The sequence below is a fragment of the Eulemur rufifrons genome, chromosome 7 (assembly GCF_041146395.1).
Source record: "Eulemur rufifrons isolate Redbay chromosome 7, OSU_ERuf_1, whole genome shotgun sequence".
Taxonomy (NCBI): domain Eukaryota; kingdom Metazoa; phylum Chordata; class Mammalia; order Primates; family Lemuridae; genus Eulemur; species Eulemur rufifrons.
In genome coordinates, this window is record NC_090989.1 from 123,032,239 (window position 1) to 123,052,786 (window position 20,548).

A 20,548-nucleotide genomic window follows, 5' to 3' on the forward strand; every position below is an offset into this window, starting at 1 on the left:
AACTGAAGTCTTCTCTATGGAAGAAAATTGCTCCTCTATCTGAAAAGCTTGTCTTCAATCATGTTATAATTACATAGGGGTATATGTGAGAAGTAAGGAAGGGAGGAGACACCCACCTAAGTAGCCAAGTCAACTCTAGAAATAATGAGATAATTCAATGCTATTATTAGTGTCTGTACAGCCTCAAAATGGAAATCAGGATAACATTTTTCCATTTTAAACACTCATTAAAGACAGAAAGTTGAGGAGGCAAGGTTACTCTAATCTAAAAATTTATGACATATTCTGAAATTAGGCAACAACTTTTGAGTACTCATCACCTTAGTGATGGGGCTAGGCATGTACCACACATTTATCTCATTTTGTGCCCATAACAACACTGTGATACAGGTATGATGATTTATTCCCATTTTATTGACAAGAAAACCAGAGTTAAAGAAATCAATCATTTGCCCAAGGTCACACAGCTGGTTAAGTGGTTGGACCAGGCTCTGGACCAACCTGCGTAACTCCATACTCTATGTACTTACCCTAAGATTTAATACCTTCCCTCCACTTTAGGAAATCAAAATAAATCCATTCTGACTACATATTAATAACTCTAGACTTGTTATTTGAGAACATATTCTTGGAATAATTTAGAACTACTTCCAATTATCTTCACTTGGAAAAATGAGTAGGTACTTCTTAGAAATAACTTTGAAACCCACAATTTCAGGCAGTGAAACAAATTACCATCCATATTCAATACAGGACAAAAGAAATAAAAGAAAAGGGAAGTCTCTAAAGCTAAAAATACCATCTATAAATAAACTTATAAAGTGTTTCCATCTATACATAAGTCTTAAATTTTTCTAACAAAGTATTCACAACAAACATAAAGACAAAAATTTGTTACTAATCTATATTTCAGGATACACCTTAAGGAGAGGTTCAACAATTATTTTAACTAACATGAGCTTTTAAAATAACTAAATTAATGAGATCTGAGACTGGGATCTATTTCCCAGCAGTATAATATTAACCCCTCCAAATTTTCAAGTAAAACTATTTTATATTCTCAGTAAAACCTCAACTACTTTTTGGTCAAGTCACCTCATCCAATAAATGGCAATTGGTCTAGGAACTGCATTAACTCTTTCAGATCATGAGGATACTTCTAGACACACAAATAACTCACTAAAGAAGATAATGGCAATGCACAGAAAATGCATAAAAACAGAATAAGAATATTCTGTACCAACTGTACATCATTCAAAGTGACAGCTGGAACAATTTCAAGGGAATCACTAGAAAATGAGTGAAGGGGTCCTCCAGGTACGGTAGTCAAGTGTCAATTCAATCTCGGAAAAGTTCAAAATATCTCACTGGAGCACTGATTCCAGAGCAGCTACTCCACATACTATACAATTTTTTAATGATTAGCAAAACAAGCTACATTAACATTAAAGTAATTTTAATACTCAAATGATCATCAAGGTAAGGGTCGTACATTTTTAAAATTACTTATGGCACAAAATGGACTAGCAATAACTGCCATTTACCAGCTGCATGACTTTGAACAAAAGTTTCTGAACTTCTCAGAATCACAGTTCATCTATAAAATAGGGATAGTAACTGCCCCAGAGGGCTGTGGTGAGGACTAAATGAGATGACCTGAATAAAGAAAGGAGTTAGGAAGGTACCTAAGAACACATACTCGAAAATATTAACTATAATCATAATAATTACTGTATTTTAAATCTAGCATCTCAGATATACAACAGTTATTTGGGTATTTTTATTATTTCTTATTATCGAGAATCTACTACCACCTGTACTTTTTAAGGCATTTTGGAGGGCAAAGTTACATTACTTGATTTTCTCTAAATATTTTATTAGTTTCAGTCTTTCTACTATTCATTGTATATCATCTAGAATTTCTACCTTCAAAAGTACAGTGTTTTACCAATTTAATCAGTTTTTACTTAACCATTCAAAAATAATTATAACAATATATCATATTTCTTAAACTGGATGACCTACCTGAGCACATGATTTTATTATTGCTGTTGTCATTATTGTTTTATCCTTACAGTTTATCTTTCCCATAAATGAGGTTTTTGTTGTTTTTGTTTTGTTTTGGTTTGAGACATGATCTCGCTCTGTCACCCATGCTAAAGTGCAGTGGTGTCATCATAGCTCACTGCAACCTCAAACTCCTGGGCTCAAGCAGTCCTCCTGACTCAGCCTCCTAAGCAGCTGGGATTACAAAGAATGCACCACCATGACCAGCTAATTTTTTTTTTTTTTTTTGTAGAGACAGGGTCTCACTTTTGCTCAGGCTGTTCTCAAACTCCTGGCCTCAAGCAATCCTCCTGCCTTGGCCTCCCAACATGCTAGGATACAGGCATGAGCCATGGAGCCTGGCCATAAATGCATTTTTTGTTTTGTATTTTTTTTTTTTTTAAATTTCAGCATGTTACGGGGGTACAAATGTTTAGGTTACATATATTGCCTTTGCCCCACCCGAGTTAGAGCTTCAAGCATGTCCATACCCCAGATGGTGCACACTGTACCCATAAATGGTTTTTAAAAAGCAAAAATACATAAGATAGACCAAGATAATCATGACAGATGAAATTTTTCAAACTTATCTTAAGTCAACTATAACCCAATACTTCAGCTTCTCTTTATTTCAACTTTATTCCTACAAAATACTATTACAAGTTAATCTTTACTATAATTTCAATACTCCCCCTTAGGTATTTGAAATTTTAATTATTAGAATTATATTTTTACATGTATCCAACCTAATATTTTTAAATTTGTTTTTGATGCCTATAAGTTAACTATGGTTTGAGAAATTTTGGGGGGGAAAACTTCACCCCACAAAATAAATGTAATCTCCAGTTAATATTTTCTCAGTACAAATTTCTTCAATAAGCTCTAAGAGTGGTTCAAAAATCATTGCCTATAGGAAAAAACTCTTAAGCAACCATTAATTCCCATTACTCATGAAAAAAATCTGTAGAATTTCTAATATCAAAAGGCTCAAATATCAAGAAATAGCTAACAGTCATTTATAGGCACATGTTATAAATAACAATAAACTGTCCAAGTACAAAATGTGTAAACTGTTGAATGAGACCTTGGTAGCTGCCGTATCGTCACCATCTGCTATTCTGCCAGTTGTTTAGAGGGTATCAGAATCAGCAATTTAACTGCTCAAACTATCATCACTTAACTTCATCTCTTTCATTCCTACAATAGTGTCCCATATTTCAAATTCTCAAAGACTCACACTTGTTTTCAGTGAGGAAAAACTCAAATTTGTGTGCCCTTTGTAACTAAATTGCATTGAAAGCACCTCCAATTTTTGCAAGTCTGCTTCACTTGTTTTCATTCAATATCCTAATATTATATCACCACCAGAACTTTTTTGCAACTTCTGTTTGTTCCTTTGATAGAACTGAACTAAGGGTTAAAAAGTCAAATTCAGGGCAACACAGGCATTTTGGCTAGATTCACCTTTTTCAATGAATTCCACTGCTTCATGCTTTCAAATAACACAGTATTCTTGCATTCTCCAATTTATTACTGGCAGTAATACTGGCAATCCATTTAAGATAATTTATGGATAAAGTAAGAATGATCTTTTAGAAGATACATAATTTTGACACAAAACCACAAGATTTGAGAGTCCACTGAGCAGAAGCCTACATCAAACTGACACTAAGAACAAAAGCAGGATGAAGGAACTCAACACCACAGACACCCAAGCAGATTACAGCCAGGCTATAAGCAAAAGAATTTGCACACACAACAAAATTAAGTATATGTTTATGGCTTGTGTTAACTAAAAGCTCAGACAGGACACTCATTTAGCCAGGAATGAATGAGTACACTCAGAAAAAATAATACACTAGTGGATGAAGGAATTGGCATTAATCAAGGCTAACTGCCCGTTCAAAGCATAAATTTTACATGACCAACTGGAAGTAACATGACAACTTGCAGAGAGCAAGTAACATACTAATTTTCCCACTTTGAGTCTGTAAAATGTAAGAATAAAATTTACTTTCATCATTAGCTCTGCTCTCAAGTAATGAATTAAAAATGTGAGTTTGTCTTGAAATGCATCATAAAATAAGATGGATTGATGGATGGAAAGATGGACAGATTTGTGATAAAGTATAGTAAAATGTTAATGTAAAAATCTTGGCAGTGGACATGTGGTGTAAAGTTCTTTCAACTTGGCTGTAGGTGAAAATTTTTATAATACGTTGGGAGAGAATTATGAGTTTGCCTTTCTTTTCTGATCAAACTCTCCTACAACTGCAACATTGTTTACCTGCTAGCTTACAAAACCACACCTAAAAATGTAGTAGACATTCATATCATAGGAACTAATGTATGAAAGTAATACTTTTTCACACCACTATATATATTACTGAAAATGCAGGGTAAAAAAAACCATTGTTAAGGCAAAGGCTAACCCTGAGTAATAACTAAAGAAAGAATCCCTATGCTGGCTTCTTAAAGATCTAGTTTTATTTGTAACTGGATTCAAAATCTGAGTAAATCGTATCAATAGGTCAGTCTCCCAATAAAAGGTAAAAAATATAAATGGCCAAGAGAACATTAATTTTTACTGAGATTAAAAAGCTATTATACAACTAAATTGTTTTAGATAGAATGTGCTGTGTATGGAGGAAACTGCCATATGAACTTTAACCCTCTTTAATTCTTAATTTTAGCTTCACTGTAACATATGACTCAAGTACATAAAAGTATTTCCTTCCAAATGAACAAATTAGTATGTGTAATGTGTATGATACCAGCAGGAATCTTAAAACAGTCATAAATAGATCACAAAGTAAGGTTTCAGTACATTCCATTCTAGGCTTCCTTAACTTGAGGAACCTGATATCCCCAAAGCTAAATGTTGTTAGAGAATAAGAAAGCCAGTGGCAATATCAGACTTCAGCAGACAATTATATCTCCAAATAATTACCACGAAGTTACAATACTGAAGTGTTCGCATTGTCTGCCACATCAAAAATTAACTTTAAAATACTTCCACTACGATAGGTTAGGTGAAATGATCCGAGATATCTCTTATTTAAAAATTTGATTCCTTCAGTTAGAAACTAGACATATATTCATGGAATAAAAGGGCAAGAGAAATTCCAAAGCAACCCCTAAATCTGAAGAAGCACTTAATGGGAGGAGGAAGTGAACATACACAACACAGAGGTTAACCTTCCCTATTCAACAATGGAAATCAAGTATTAAAAAAGAGACCTATCTCATCTATTTTCATCACATGTATGCTAATTTTATCTGAGGGAATATAGTTCTTATTTCTGAAAAAACAGACCTTTATCTGTTGTTAAAAAAAATTAACATTTTTTCTATGAAGATATATTATTGTGATGCTTCTTCCTTTTGCAAAATTTAAAAATGCCTTGTAATATTCACCTAAAATTTTTTCAGAAATGTGTTCGCTTAAGCAATTCTTTGAAATCATTGGTATTGATCATTTACATATTTTTATATAGTTTGTACACATTATTATAACTTTCCAGACCTAATTTCTATTTCATGTTATCTTTGAAGCATAATTTGGCTTATGTAAGAACAAAGTACACTAGTTCAATACGTTCTTCTTCAGCTTACAAACAGGCATTTAATAATCTTGGTCTATTACGGTAAAGAGATTTCCAGCAGCTCTGTTCTAACTTCTTGTTTTTCCTATCATTATAGTAAATGTATAATGGGGTAATGGGGGACTAAATTTCCCAAGCCTATAACAAACATAAATAGAAGAAAGTTTTACAGTAAGCATCTTAATATTCAAACACTGTTCTCTTTATACTATCAGAAGACAAGGAGTTTAAGTTGCTACAATTTCCCTTTCACCCAATACAAAATAGCAGTAACATAGGTTTCTTATTTAATTCTTTCTGACATATCCCTATTATTCATAGTACTAATACTTTACAGTTTAGAGAACACTTCCAAATTACCTTAAAAAAGGAAAGTTCCACTTTTAAAATTAAACCCAGCAGCTCTAAAGTTTGGGGGAAAAAATGGTTTATCTGCTCTAAGATTTGATAAACATTCAAAATATATTCTACAGCTTGACTGGAAGTTTGAGGGAAAGAAACCTCATAGCATTAGATGACGAAGGAATACAGTACAAGTCAGAAAACCACGTATAAGAGTTTAAAGGTTAGTATACATAGTGGAGAATTCCCGAAATATTAGAGAAAGTCTCCTACACTTATAACCTTATCAATCCTTCCATTAAGTTCTGGCAACTTTAGTTGACAAAATGAGAACACTAAAATAATTTAGATTGCTTTAGGGGTTTTGTTTTCTGTTAACTAAAAAATCAAGCACTAATCAACTGCAAAGAGATTACCACTGGGCATGTGCTAAATATATGAACACTGCTTAGGCAGTGGTTCTACTTTTACGGGCAACTTAAGAGTGCTGCAACTACAAAATCCTACTGATTTTTGACCTCATTGTTTGAGAGATCACTCTTCGAGTAGTCCATAAAAGTACAAGTAAAACTCAAATATGCAGGCTGTTGAATAAAGTTGAGCATCTGAAATGAACTACTAGCAAGTTAAATGTTTATTTTTATTGACCAAACCACAACTAAATCTACCTTTGCATAGGTAACTGTATCTTAAATTTGCAAAGATGATCATAACCATGTTGGCTTAAGGTACTTGCTACAAAGATATCCCCTAAATCTGTGGCCCCCAAACCCCAGTCCCTGGCCTGTTAGGGGCAGGCCACAGAGCTCTGTACTCCCTCTCCTCCCCCATGGAAAAACTGTCTTCCATGAAACTTAGGAAGTGGGGGGATGCACAGCAAGAAGTGAGGGGGGTGAGCAAGGAAAGCTTCATCTGTACTTATAACCCTGCTCCCCTCCCCATCACTCACATCACTGCCTGAGCTCTGCCTCCGTCCCCTCACCGCCCCCCCACCTCACCCGTCAGTGGAAAAATTGTCTTTGGCACTGGTCCCTGGTGCCAAAAAGGTTGAGGACCATTGCCCTAAATCAGTAACTCTCAAAGGGGTTTCCACGATTAAAAATGACTCCCTATAACAAGAGATGTTATGGATTGACAAATGTTGAGCATGTGAACACTGCTGAAGCAGAAAAATGTGTTAAAAACCACTGATGAAAATTTTGAACTATATGATGGTTAAGGGTGGGATGTCACCCCATCTGAGGTACTATGATTGGGAGCACTACTAGCATTTAGTGGATGGGGCTAGATACCCCTCACGGTACAAGACAGTCCCACTGATTGAAGAACGAACCTCGACATATGACTTTCAAATGTCCAAGTGGTAATTCACATAGATAAAAGCCTATTTATAATGAAGTAATCCCAGAATCTAATTCAATTTTATGTATAAACTGAAGTACATTTAGCAGGGTTTAATATACACAGATTTTCCAGGAATGGAACACTAATGTAAATTAAGAGATTATACTTTATCTTGTTCATTTCAGAAAACAAGGCTAATGACAATCCCACTTGTGGTATTTGAGTCACCAATAGGACAAACCTGTACCCATCAACATTTCTGTCAAAAACAAACTGGTTCAATGCAAAGGTAACAAGCCTCTTCATTGTGCATTTTGGTGTAATCACACAAGTATTTACATATTAAAAGGCATATAGTCAGTTCTTCCATAATGCTCTTCTGGTAATGTGAGTTTATTCCAACAGGATTGATATATTACTGAACAATCTGGATGACACAAATTCCACATTTCTTTATGTGTGATTTTGTCCCCAACACACACTAGGTGAATGTAGAAAACTGTACCCCACTAAACTGAGCCAGACAGGAATTCACAAAACACAACCCCCTTGGTTGCACACATTCACATATATGTTGTTACTATTTTCCATTCCATTACATAACTTTCCCCTTTTCACTACTCACAAGCTGAAACTCCTTCCAATGCTCTTTGCCACAAGCAAACATTTTCAAGGCAAGATGTCATAATTATTATAGTATTTAACATGTACAAAACAGTGCTCTTGTTTTTAAGCTTTTTTTTAAAAAAAAAAAAGTATCATGATAATTGCTTTCTCTTGGGAATTGTTTTTCCTTTTCATAGGCCTCAACTTCTTGTCAAAACCTGTACATATTATGTAGCACAGTGGAGACTGAGGTGAATAATTTTTATGATTGGAAATGGGCATGCCTTTTGTTTGAGGTCTTTAGTGCAGGGTTTGTGTTAATCTAGTTAGGATTGGGCTGTTTAATGATCTGTTGTTGCTATGGTTATCCTCAGTGTACCACAGGCTTCATACACATACACAAGAGTTTGTGTCCATGGTGGGGGATGGTTACTAGAGCAATGTCAGTCTGATTTTTTTGTGCTGTGCTTTGCATAATCTTATTCCTTTCCTAGTAGCATTCTGTGGTTACTTGTTATTTGAAGCTTCTTAGCTTGGTGGCAAGCAGTAAGAGGATACGGTCTCTTGTTCTGATTAAAGTTCAGTCTAAGTCTTGTACTATGTCACTGGATCTCAGGGGTGTGGCCTTCTCGGTTCTCCTGACCCTCCCCTGGCTGTAGTTTTGGAATCAGGGACCCACCTCCAGGCAAAAGATTCTTTCCCCCTTCTTTGTTCACCCCCAGCCCAATGAATGTTCACCAACAGGGCAGGAGAGATTCCTCCTAACCCCCAAACCAAAGCTTTTGTTCCACAGAAAAGACAGGGAAAGAATCAGTTTCTTGACCCTAGTGAAAGCTCTGCTGCTGTTCCCCTTCTCTAGGTCTGCACAACAGATACTCCCCAGGGGTCTTTCCAATCTTTTCTAGGAATAGACACTGTGAGGTTTATGGACAAAGGGCTTGCACCATAGTGCACTCAGCCTCCATCAATTTGTCAGCTATTGTAGCTGAATTCTGCTAGTCCAGTTTTGTCTGATGAAGATGAACTGAATTCACATCTTCTTCTTCTCTCTCTCTCTCTCTCTCTGCAAGAACTTTCTCTCAATTTTTTGGACAGTGGTTTGGTCTGTGGCCTTAGTTCTTCAGGTTTCAAAAAAATCATGAATTTGAAGTTAGTCTAGTTCTTTTTTGTTGTAAAGGTGAGGGCAAAGCTTATTTTTGGCCAAGGTCAAGGCAAGAAGGTGATTATACTATTTTTATAAACTATTTCAGGATAGTAAAGAAGGTGTTACAAATTATTTGATATAAAAGGGGAGCCTTTGTTGGGTCTGATAATGTTGAGAAACACTGACTCAAAGGATCTCTTTCAGAACAACTCCCCTTTAACCACTGCCAAACATTACGGAGAACATTTAGGCCAAAATCTATCGGTAGCAACCAAATTTGTAGTGCAGTTTATCTGCACAGACTTGTTTCTATTTTTCTGAGTTTAAGTATCTCAATCAGAGAAGCAGGGGAAAGGTATGTGTAACAGACACCTCAAATTCACCTATGTAAATAGAACTGGTTGAGAAATGGAGCCAAATTAGCTAAAATGCACCTTTTTATTTCGACTCTAACTTAGTATCTACTGAGAACCAGACTCCGCTATTAATCTTTTCACAAATTTAATAAAGTCAGTATTGTTACAGCCCACCCGGGCAACCAGCTTCTATGTATTTGTGGATAAAGTTAAATTCTTAAAAATAACTCATGCTTTCCATGATTCCATAACTGTTTTTCACTGATGACACTCATATTTTACTCATTTTAGCTGAAGTATTTTATTTGTTTGCAACTACGCTTGTTAACACTGTATGATGTTCATATATTTTAGACTATTACCACCACTTTAGAAAAAGCAAAACATCATTGCCTCTCAGTAGAATACAAATGCTGATAATTTCCATGAACTGGACTGCAGCCTTAAGGTTCTTTACATTCCTATTTCTTAATAACCCACTGACTCCTCTTTTCCTCCCTTAATATATTCTACTTCCTGTTTTCAATCAAGGAGTATAATGTAGTATTTCCTACACAAGGACTTATGTTCCCTGAATGCATTGTGATATTAATAGCGCAACCCAAGTTTGAGATATAGCCACTTAAACAGTGTTTCACACTACATTTAAAATGTTAACAAGATTTTATGTGATATGCTAAATTAAGCCAAACAATAAAGCACTTTCCGGAAACCAAGGAATTGTGACATCAAGTCTTTTTAGGATACCGAATTTCTGACAAGTAGTTTCTATAAATTTCCTTTCTGTTTTTAAGGTAAGTCCTGTTTCATACTCCCATAGACTCACAGAGTACTGGTAATAAACTAAAAAACCACTGTAATTTCCCCAAATCTTGCAGACAGTACTTTCAGGACTTGATATCTATAAAGTCCATAAACTGAGAAAGATAATACAGTAAGAAAGACAATCACTAGGGGCAGGTCCTGAAGAACTATCCTGAAATTTTACTTTTCTTACAAAAGGCTCAAAATAAGTTTAGATTGTAAAGCCCTTCATGGAGGACGCAAAAGCATCACGTACAGACCCTCCTTTTTGAGGAATCAGAGGGGGAAAGTAAAGAGGGGAAGGGAAGCAAGAAATAATTATTTTGAGAGACCACCACCACATTAGGGGGAAATTCTTACTTTTTTTCCCCCTAATCAGTTGATAAAAGAAATAATCGAAAAGACAAGAGTGGTCAACTGAACAACCTACAGTAAGGTGACAATTTAAGGGAAAACACTCTTCTTAAGTGTAGTTAAGTCTCAAATACGCGATTAACAGCCAGCCAACTTCACTGAGCTTCTACATCGTACTTCACCCACTCCAAAGGCCACATTCAGAGGTAAAACTGCAGCAGCCCGAGGAAAGACCACTGTGAATAAACTACCTTGCAGGAAGGAAAAACCTTGGGGAAAAACTTGATTTTGGAAAAAGGAAAGGACTAAAGAGACAACGCGGGCGCTCATTTCCTAACAAAACGAACAAAGCTAAGCAAAGAAAGTTAGAGTCAATGCAAGACGTGCTGGGAAGGAAGGTCGCTGACCCAAAGAAACGAGTTACCGGCATCCAACAGGAAGGGTGCTGGGATTAGGCGGCTGAAAGGGAATCCCGAGGGCGGAGCCCACAGGGGAATGACGGGTGTGTGGAGTAAGGATGTGTGCTAAGGGAAATAGGAAAGCACAGTGGGTAGAAAACAAGAAGACCTGGTAAAAAAGAGGGGTGGGGCTGAACCGAGCAACGCCCTGGGCGAGTGTCACTCAGAGTTTGGGGGGGGGGGGGTCCAACGGAAGGAACCAGACCAGCGGCATGGGGGAAGGGTAATCTGCTTCCCTTAGCAGCTGCAGGCTGTGGCAGCCAAAACATCACCCCTCCTTTTCCGTAGCCTGAGCCCCCCAAGTCCCTGCAGCATGGGGAGAGGGTAAGCTAGAGCCCCAAAGTCCAGGGCTTGGAGTCGGCTTTACCTTCGCGGGGGACTGGAGAGGCTCCAGCCCTAGCTCCTCCCGCCGCCGGCTCAGCGTCCACAGTGGGATGAGGTGCCCTCCGGCCTCCTCACCCTCACCACTTCCCCTTTCCCCCGCCGGGGCCCGGTAGCTCCGCTGCCGCGGGTTCCTGTTGCTGCCGCGGTGCTGCCTCCCCGCCCCCTCCGCCTCCTCCCTCTGCCTCTCAGAGGCTCACTCTGGAGGCCGCCATCTTCGCTCAGGCTTTGAGCGACCGCGCTCCAATACGCCTGCGTCGCCACCGCCCAGGTTGTCACGAGACCCAGTCAGCTGATTTCAATTCTTCCGCCTTCTGCCCCGCCCTCCCCGTGCTATTCGTTCCCTTTCCAGGTACTTCTGCGTTCCGCCGCCCAGCTGTTACACATGCGCAGACTGAGAGGCCGGCCGTGAGATCCGGAGTCCACGCAGTGCGTGAGGGGGCCCGCCCTCCGCTCACATTGAGGACACGCCCCTGGGCGCGCGCGCGGGGACGGCTACGCCCCTTGGTTGGTGGTGTGTGTATCTTAGGGTTGCTGCGTGGGGTCTATGCTCTTAATTCCCCGGAAATCCGTTTTAAAGCGTCACCCCAGTTTAGCCTTTGACTTCAAATGCCCTGGAGCATCGCGAGACATTCTGGAGCCTCAGTCTATTCCCTGGTTTGGTTAGATTGGGAGCCAGTAGGTTCACTTGCTGTTGAAACTCCCAGAGCGACATCTGAGCTGGGTTTAAATTATGGGTGGTCTGGGGCGAGGGATCTCCGAGACCAAAGCCTAACATGCCTCGGGCTTTTGCTGATGAGAGTGCTGGAAAGATGATACTGATGGCTCCCATTTATTGTCTGCCTATCAGGTGTCTAGAGGTTTACTGAAAGTTACTTACTCAGTCTTAAACTCTTCTGTGATAGGAATTATCCTCGTTTTGTGGACAAATTGTGGCCCAGCCCCACGGTAGTGGCTTTGATGTTTGAACCCAGGCAATTTGACTGCAGAATCTGTGCCCTCTGGATGCTGTCTCCCCCTGGGAGCTGGGGGAGAGGAGTCAGGGTAGTGAAAAGAGGGAATACTGAGACTAAAGAAGGGTTTAGGTAGGAATTATGTTTTCTGTGGGCAGTGTTTAAATTAAGGCAGGTCAATGTTCATTCCCAGACCTGAATGTAAAAACCACAGTTTAAAATTTAGTGATTCTGCTGCAAACTTTGCAAGATAGTGTAGGGTGACTTGCACGGATACATTTTTATGAGGGTTAAAGGTAAGGAGTTTAATATTCACTCTGCCTGGCAATGCTAAAATTGTGATTTCTTGGGGTCTCTTTTAGCGGTTGGCTTGTTTTATAAATGGCGATTGCAGGATGAAACAATGTAGAAAATGGTTTTTACAAATTTGCTTCTTGACTCTATTAACCCTTTGCCCTACCTCAGGGCAGAAAAAGACTATTGGTGTTTATCCTTAGAGTAGACTTTACTGCAGCAGTGAGATAAGGTGCATATAAAGGGAGGAACCAGGAATAGCTGGGTGTGGGAAGACAGGACCTGAAATAGAGTAGGAAGGGAGGAGAAGAAAAAAGAAACAGGAAGGCTGAGTTAAGGGGCGTCCTTAGCTTTTGCCATGGAAACAGAAACTTGTGTATATGTGGCATTTTGTAGGTTACAAAACCTTCCAATAATCCCAGATGTAGATGTGGGGTGTATTATTTCAATGTTATAGAAGAAGCAGACACACGGAATCCAAGAGACTTGCTCAAGTGACCTAACTCCCAAAAGTTGAGCGAAGATTTAGTCACAGGACTTGTCACATTAAGTCCAGTGAACTGTTAAACCTCCACACTGCCTCTCTGTTTAATATTTGAGACTGATAAAATTGATTCTCAGAGTTAAGAGGAGTCTTAGGCAACACAAACTGACTCCATCTTGTGTAGTGGAAAATTCCCTGCCCCCCAAGACATCTTTTTCAATTTTATAAACCACTTTCCTTGTATTGAGTTAACTTGTGCTTTCTTCTGTGAGTGCTTTTTTTTTTGTCTTTTTTGCCTTTTTCCTCTTGTATGAGACATCCCTTTAAGTATTTACCAATACAGCTAATCATCCATCCTATCCCACACCCTCTCTCCTGCTTTTCCCTCTACCCGAGCCACAGATCCTCATCTTAAGAAGCCATCCATATTCCTAGTGCTTTCAATAGTTGTTCGTGAGAAGTGGTTACAAACCTTTTCACAACTCCTCTGGCTTCTCTTAATTGGATCTGCACAAGTTTGTCAGTATCTTTCTTAAAAGCCTGGAAAACTTAAACACAACAGTCAGAGGGAGCAGGACTTTCCCTATTCCTGTGTTAAATCAGCTTGGTCCCCTCCACCTCTTCCCCAAGCTCCTTTTTGAAAGAGTGACAAATTCAAGGCAGGACATTCAAAACTCTCTTTCTGGATTTATCTTTTTATTCAAAATTCAAGTTTGCACTAGCCTTTCCGACATTTTCATAGTTCAGATGTATCACATTTACGATCCAATTATGTGATATATACTCTTACTATATTTCACAGCTTTTTAAAAAATACATTTCACAGCTTATAGACACCAATAGCTTTTATCATTGTCCTAACAGCATACAGGCAGGAGAGGTCTAAGACTTTAGAAAGCCCACAAAATAGTCAAACACCTGTTTATCGAACTTCTATTGCTGCTAAATTGACCTTCCCAATTATATCAATGCCCAGATCCAAAATAAATCCCTAAGGACTCACTACCACTCAAAAATATTTGGACTATGTTTTCAATACAGTAGCCACTAGCCTCGTGTGGCTACTGAACACTTAATATAAAAAGGTGTAAAGTATTGCATTAACATTGTTTATATTGATTACATCTGTCAAAGAAAAAATTATTTAATGATACTTGTTAAAGCTTGGTAATGAAGACTCTATTCAGGACCATTGCAATAGATACAGCAGCAGTCCTAACCTTTTTGGCACCAAGGACTGGTTTCATGGAAGACAGTTTTTCCATGCAGGGGGTGGGGAGTGGGGGATGGAGCTCAGGAGATCAGGCAGTGACTCTAGTGATAGAGATCAGCTGTAAATACTGATGAAGCTTTCCTTGCTCCTGCTGTGTCCCCCACCACCCTCCCTATGCTGCACTCCCTGCGTCCCCCCACCCCCACTCTGCCCCGGGCGCTGCCCCGGTTTCCTAAGTTTCATGGAAGACAATTTTTCCATGGACAGGGATCGGGGGATGGGGGTTGTGCTGCAGAGCTCTGCAGCCCGGTCCCTATCAGGCCAGGGACAGTACTAGTCCACAGCCTGGGGGTTGGGGTCTACAGAGGTACAGGGACCACTGCAACAAGGTCATACAGCATGGACAAGGGGAATTTATAGCTGAGGAGCAGTGTGTGTGTGGGGGGGGGGGCAGGTAGCTGGTGGATGGAAAATTACTGAGAGGAAACATCATGGGTAAGGGGGATTCTGGCTAAACCTACATAACAGGATTCTTGTTGAATACAGAACGGAGTGATCAGACATCCCTTGGGGGAAGATGAAAGATTAGAATCCTGATCAGATATAGAAGATGAGGGGCTTTGGCTCAACTGACTTAGCAGGGTTCTTTTGCTAAAACTGGATCTTACAAGGAAGTGCACAGATGGGCCTACAGGAAGCTTTAAAAGCCTGACTAAAGTTTGGCCAAGCAAAGAATCTTCGTGACATGTTGAAATGATAATATTATGGATATATATTTGGTTAAATACAACACATTATTAAAATTAATTTCACTTGTTTCTTTTTAAAAATGTAGCTACTAGTAAATGTAAAATAAAACATATGGCTCACCTTATATTTCTCTTGGCCAGAACTCCTATTTGAAAGTCTTGTGCAGACACTCAGTAAGTGTCAGAAAACACTTTAGTTGAATTGGTGAGCTTGACGCTCTCACAGAATCTCTTCTACTAGGATTTATTTTAATTTGTTCTGTGGTGGTTGTTTGTCTTTAGTAGTTTTTCTCAATATGTATAGCCACATATATTTAGTTTTTTGTGTTCCTTTATACCAATAATTGTAAAGATAAGACTTGAAATTTTTGAAAAAAAATGACATTGTTTCATGATTTCTTGACACATATATACGTATATATCTGCGTATGTAGTTTACACAATTTTTTTTTTTTGTAAATCATAGCCTGGCTTCTTAATCCTGCCCACTTAATCCTACCCTAGGAACTCTGGTTTCATTATTAATGTGAGTGAAAACATCTATTTAAAATAGTATAGTGATGTTCATGTTTAAATGAATTTATAATAATTTTGTATTAACAAAACCATGCTTTCATTTAATGATGGGAAATTATCTAGATCTGATCACATTTTCAAAGATGAATCAAGAGGCAAAATAAAATACTTGTTCTGTGGTCTAACAATATTAAACCATTACTGAAATTTTAACTGCTTAAGGAAAAGGACTGTGTTCTTTCTCTTATTAGAATTAACTCCAACTGCTCTTTTGCAATATATACATTGCTAAGGATTTTCTAATTCAAATGTTCTTACTTGTTAATTCAAATACTTCTAGTGTTACCAGATTTGAGAAAAATCTAGAGCCTTACATATTTTTTCCACAAAAGGTTTTGAAGTGAATGAGATTTAAAATCTCTATGAAATTATTATATTCAAACATATTTAGTCATCAGCAGTTGAAGGAAATATAATATAGTTAAAAAAAAAAAAATCACAGGCAAGTTTTTTGAGCCTTAGTTCCCTTATCTGTATACTTGGAATATTGATACCTACTTTGAGAGACATTTGTGGGATTTAAATAAAATAACTTACACCGAGCATGTGGTTACTGAGCACTCAATAACTTAGTTTCCTCCTTATATTATAGTTAATATCAGAGTCTCTTTTATATTATTTGTATAGTCCTTATGCTTGAGTTTTCTGTAAATGAAACAAATTAACCATGACAAAGTGAACAGAAATTTAGACTGTATTATTAGCAAAATGGGAGAAGTTCAAGTACTTACTCTTAAAAACCATATCTGAATACTCTTATGAAAAAGCATAAAATAGTTCATACAAAAAGGTGTCATTTTTTTATTTCCTATAAGAGAACATAGAGCTGACTGGCTAAATTCATACATATATGTTAACAAAACTAAAAAGACCTGACTCATGCAGTTCTGTCTGTCACAATGTAATATTTGAGAAATGATGAACCAAAACTTGACCATGAAGTTCTTAGAATGCCAATGGCCCATTCATGCCTAAATCAAGGTGAGTTAATTAGGTACAACAGAAACTTTTATTTTCCATTTATTTTGTCAAAGTTCATTGCAACTACATAGAAGGTAAGGAATAATAACTGATTTATATTATGTTCATCTGAGCACATAAAACATTACACAATTAAATTCTTGCTGGCTTTGAGCATATAAAGATGATATGACTGTTTCCATGTAAAACTTAACTTTGCCATGAAAAAGGTAACTATCTTTTTTTTTTTTTTCTTGTGAGCAGCAGCAAATGAGGTGGCATCCACCTACTTAGCATAAAGGAAAATAAATAAAGTCGTATTTAAAGCTCACCTAATTAGCTTATAAAGTTATTGGTTCTCAAATCCATGCTGTGGATTTTACAAAAAATAAATAGCAAATCAATGTAAACTGAAATAAAAGGCATCTATTAATAAATGCATTTTGAAAAAATCTTACTAAGATAAAAGTAACTCACATATATTATACTCGTCATTGCAGCTACCCAATTTCAAAAAATAGTTACTTTGGGTCTATTACTGATCTGCCTATCAGACAAACTTTGAAAGTTGAAAACCGTGTACGATACTAGAAAGAAACAAAGGTTTAGTTAAAGAGAGTAAGGTATACTTTTTCTTATTTATAACTATCTTCTGATCATGTATTCACTTGGGGACATATTTTTTTTCTGTTATCTTTGCTCTGCCTTGCAAATGTTCAAATCCCAGTTCTGCCTTATTAGCTACTTAACCTTCAAGCCTCAATTTCCTTATTAATGAAATGAAGGTAATAATACATATCAACTAAAGTTGTTTTGAGGATTAAATGAAAATCAAAATATGCTATCTAATATTGAACCAATATTATTTAATATTATAATGTACATAATAGAAGAATAAAACTCATAAACTTTCAACAGTGAGATAAGGGAGAGGGAGATAGTCTAAATGTGGCAAGTCCTCATCTTTCACAATAAGGAGTAAATTAATGCTTTCTAAATTTTAAAAACCATGAATGGAGGGCAGAAGGAAAATAACTTTTATGACTCTTTTAGTAAGTACCACTCATTCTCCATAAAGTTAACTTTCTCCCTTCTTTATATACCTTTTATTCCCTTCTCTAATTCTAGAAGCAGATAATGCAACATTTGGGGCAGTACTATATTAACAGTAGGCAGTTTAAGTAAGTGCTTAGGGTATCAGCAAAGCAAGGATTTGCTAGTTAGTATTTTATAAAATAATCATGGGGAAAAACTCACAACTTTGTCGAGTTTCTTTACTTATTTCATGAGTGTAGAATTGAGGAGCTCTAATGATCTAAATCCAGCTATGAATTGGGGAGATTTAAAAAAAATCTGTTAACATATATTCATGGAACAGGATGCTTCCTGTTGAAAATGGTAGTTGAAGATAAGCATGATTCAAAAATCATATGAATACCTTGGACTAAGGAACTCTTTAAAAATATACCAGATTACTAAATTTAATAGCCTTTTTATCATTTTTTTTCTGTATAATCTTAGAAGACATATTTTCTTTAATATAGATTTCTTTAACCTATGTGTCTGTATAAATATTGGTTACTGGAAAAATATGTCTTAGTCCACTTGGACTGCTATAACAAAACGCTGTAAATTTACAACTTATAAGCAACAGAATTTATTTCTCCCAGTTCCAGAGGCTGGCAAACCCAAGATCAAGGTGCTAACAGATTTGGTGTCTGGTGAGAGCCCTTTATGGTTCATAGATGGTGCCTTCTAGCTGTGTCCTCACATCCTGGAAGGGGTAAGGGATCTCTCTCGTGCCTCTCTTATAAGGGCACAAATCCCTCCAATGGCCCCGTCTCCTAATACCATCACCTTAGGTGTTAGGATTTCAACATAAAATTTTGGGGGAACACAAACACTCAGACCCTAGCAATACGTAACTATTAGAAAACTATGTTTGCCATAAGATATTTCTGTATTTATATATGTTAAACATACAATTGAAGATTGTCTACAAATGTCAAAATGAAATAGTTTGTATTTCTGAATTTAAATGTCTCTCAGCAACCCAATTGGTTCTAAAACATGAATAAGCCCAGGTTTGGCAAAAAAGTCCTTGACATACAGTGAGAAATTCAAATAGACAATGGCTTCATGATGCCTTAGCTCTGAAACAAATGAAATTTGAAAAATTCTTATCATTGAGCACCTTCCAAGAAAAATTATTCATTTGTCATTAATATTTTCTATACCATCTCATATAACCAAGGAAAAGATATTCTAGTTAATCTGAAGTTCTAGTTAATTTTGGACCAACTTTTAAAGAAATATCATATGTCATATATCATCTTATCTCATGTCCATCATTTATTGAGCAGTTACTTTCTGCCAGGCACTGTGCTAAGGACTTCAATGCATTATCTCCTTTAATGTTTCGTAACACATAGGAAGATACTGTTATTACATCCATTTTACAGATAAGGAACCTAAGACTTTAGAGAGATCAGTTAACTTTCCTGATGTCATATCCCTAGAAAGCAGTAGCACCTTTCAAACCAAGTCTCTTGGATTTGAAAGTCCATGCTCTAAATCACTACATTTCATTTAATATACAAGCTCTACTAACCATGATTTCCTCTTTACTTGATCATCTAGGAGTAACTTCTGATTATCATTCTACTGAAAATTTATATTAGAGATTTTTAAATGAAGGAAAGACAAACAGTACAACTCTTTCACACTTTGTTCCATAGTGCATTTTCTCAGAATAACATGAAATGCCTGTGTTTTATTCTTATTAACATCCACTTTGTAATACTATATTATCTTTTTATTAAAATCTGGCCTATAGATAAATTGTGTCCTGAAAAATATCATGTCTATAAGTACATAATTTTAAATAATAGAAAATATGACTTACCCACATCTTCAGTCTTCCTCATTTCCAGCCCATCTGTAGCCTAAATTAAGAATAAAAGAAATGGAGAGTAAATAGTCTATTTCTAGTGAAATCAAATAAATGACAAAGGGGAAGTAAAACTGCAAAATAATCTAAACTCAACTGAAATTAAACTGCTCAGAGTTGAAGTTAGTGGATTAAAGAGGGGATTTTCATATTTTTTCTTTTTTTCTTAGTGTTTGAGTGAATTTATTACATTATCAGTTGTCTTGAACACAAAGTCCTAGTCTACATGAAATCAGGTAGATTAAGAAATCAGGGCCTGGAAGCTATTGGCTGTTTCCTTTCTTTTCCTTAGCTTCGCCTTTTAACTCACTCACCTCCTCTTCCATTTGGTAAAAGATGTCTTTGGAAAAGGGAGAAATCTAGCTAAACATTGGGAACAATCTCCCAATATTTTAAGAAGGAAGCAGATGCGGAAGGATATGTTACTATATGGACAATTAACAGTGGTGATGACCTATACAAAGTATAGGCAAGAATTGCTGATATTATCTCAAAAAAATCTTTAAGTGATCTCTCTCTGTCTTTTTTTCTCTCCAGCTTGAATTTTTTTCTTTTTGGTTCAATTTTATCGCCATTACTGACCTCACTCAGGGGAGCTTTTGAACAGAAAATGACCAAATGCATTCAGCCATCAACAAAGTTAAAGAGGCCTTCTAGATAGTCCATCACTCAGCCAATATTTCTTACAAAAACACCCTGATTAATGTTGTTATTAAGAGTCTGCTTACTCCACTGGCACTTCAGTTACACACTTTCATATTATTACAGTGGTTTTCATTGAGGAAGGCAGCCAACCATTCCTTGCTGCTGTCAGTCCGTGATATGCTCTTGAACATCTCTCCCACTGCAGGTTTCCTGGAAGATGGCGAATCCAGTGCCACAAATCAGATGGGTGGGAGTGGTAATTTGAATGTCCCAAAAGAAAGCCT

The 20,548-nt window shown here is 37.1% G+C and overlaps 1 protein-coding gene across 2 annotated transcripts in view; it reads right to left on the bottom strand.

Moving 5' to 3' along the window:
* The window catches only part of DNAJC13 (DnaJ heat shock protein family (Hsp40) member C13), a 115,654-nt gene extending 103,970 nt beyond the window's left edge, over window positions 1–11,684 (bottom strand). For both annotated transcript variants that reach the window (XM_069475424.1, XM_069475423.1), the window contains exon 1: window positions 11,427–11,684. The gene's annotated coding sequence lies outside the window, so the exon portion shown is untranslated. The remainder of the gene's footprint in view (window positions 1–11,426) is intronic.
* Window positions 11,685–20,548: the final 8,864 nt, after the last annotated feature.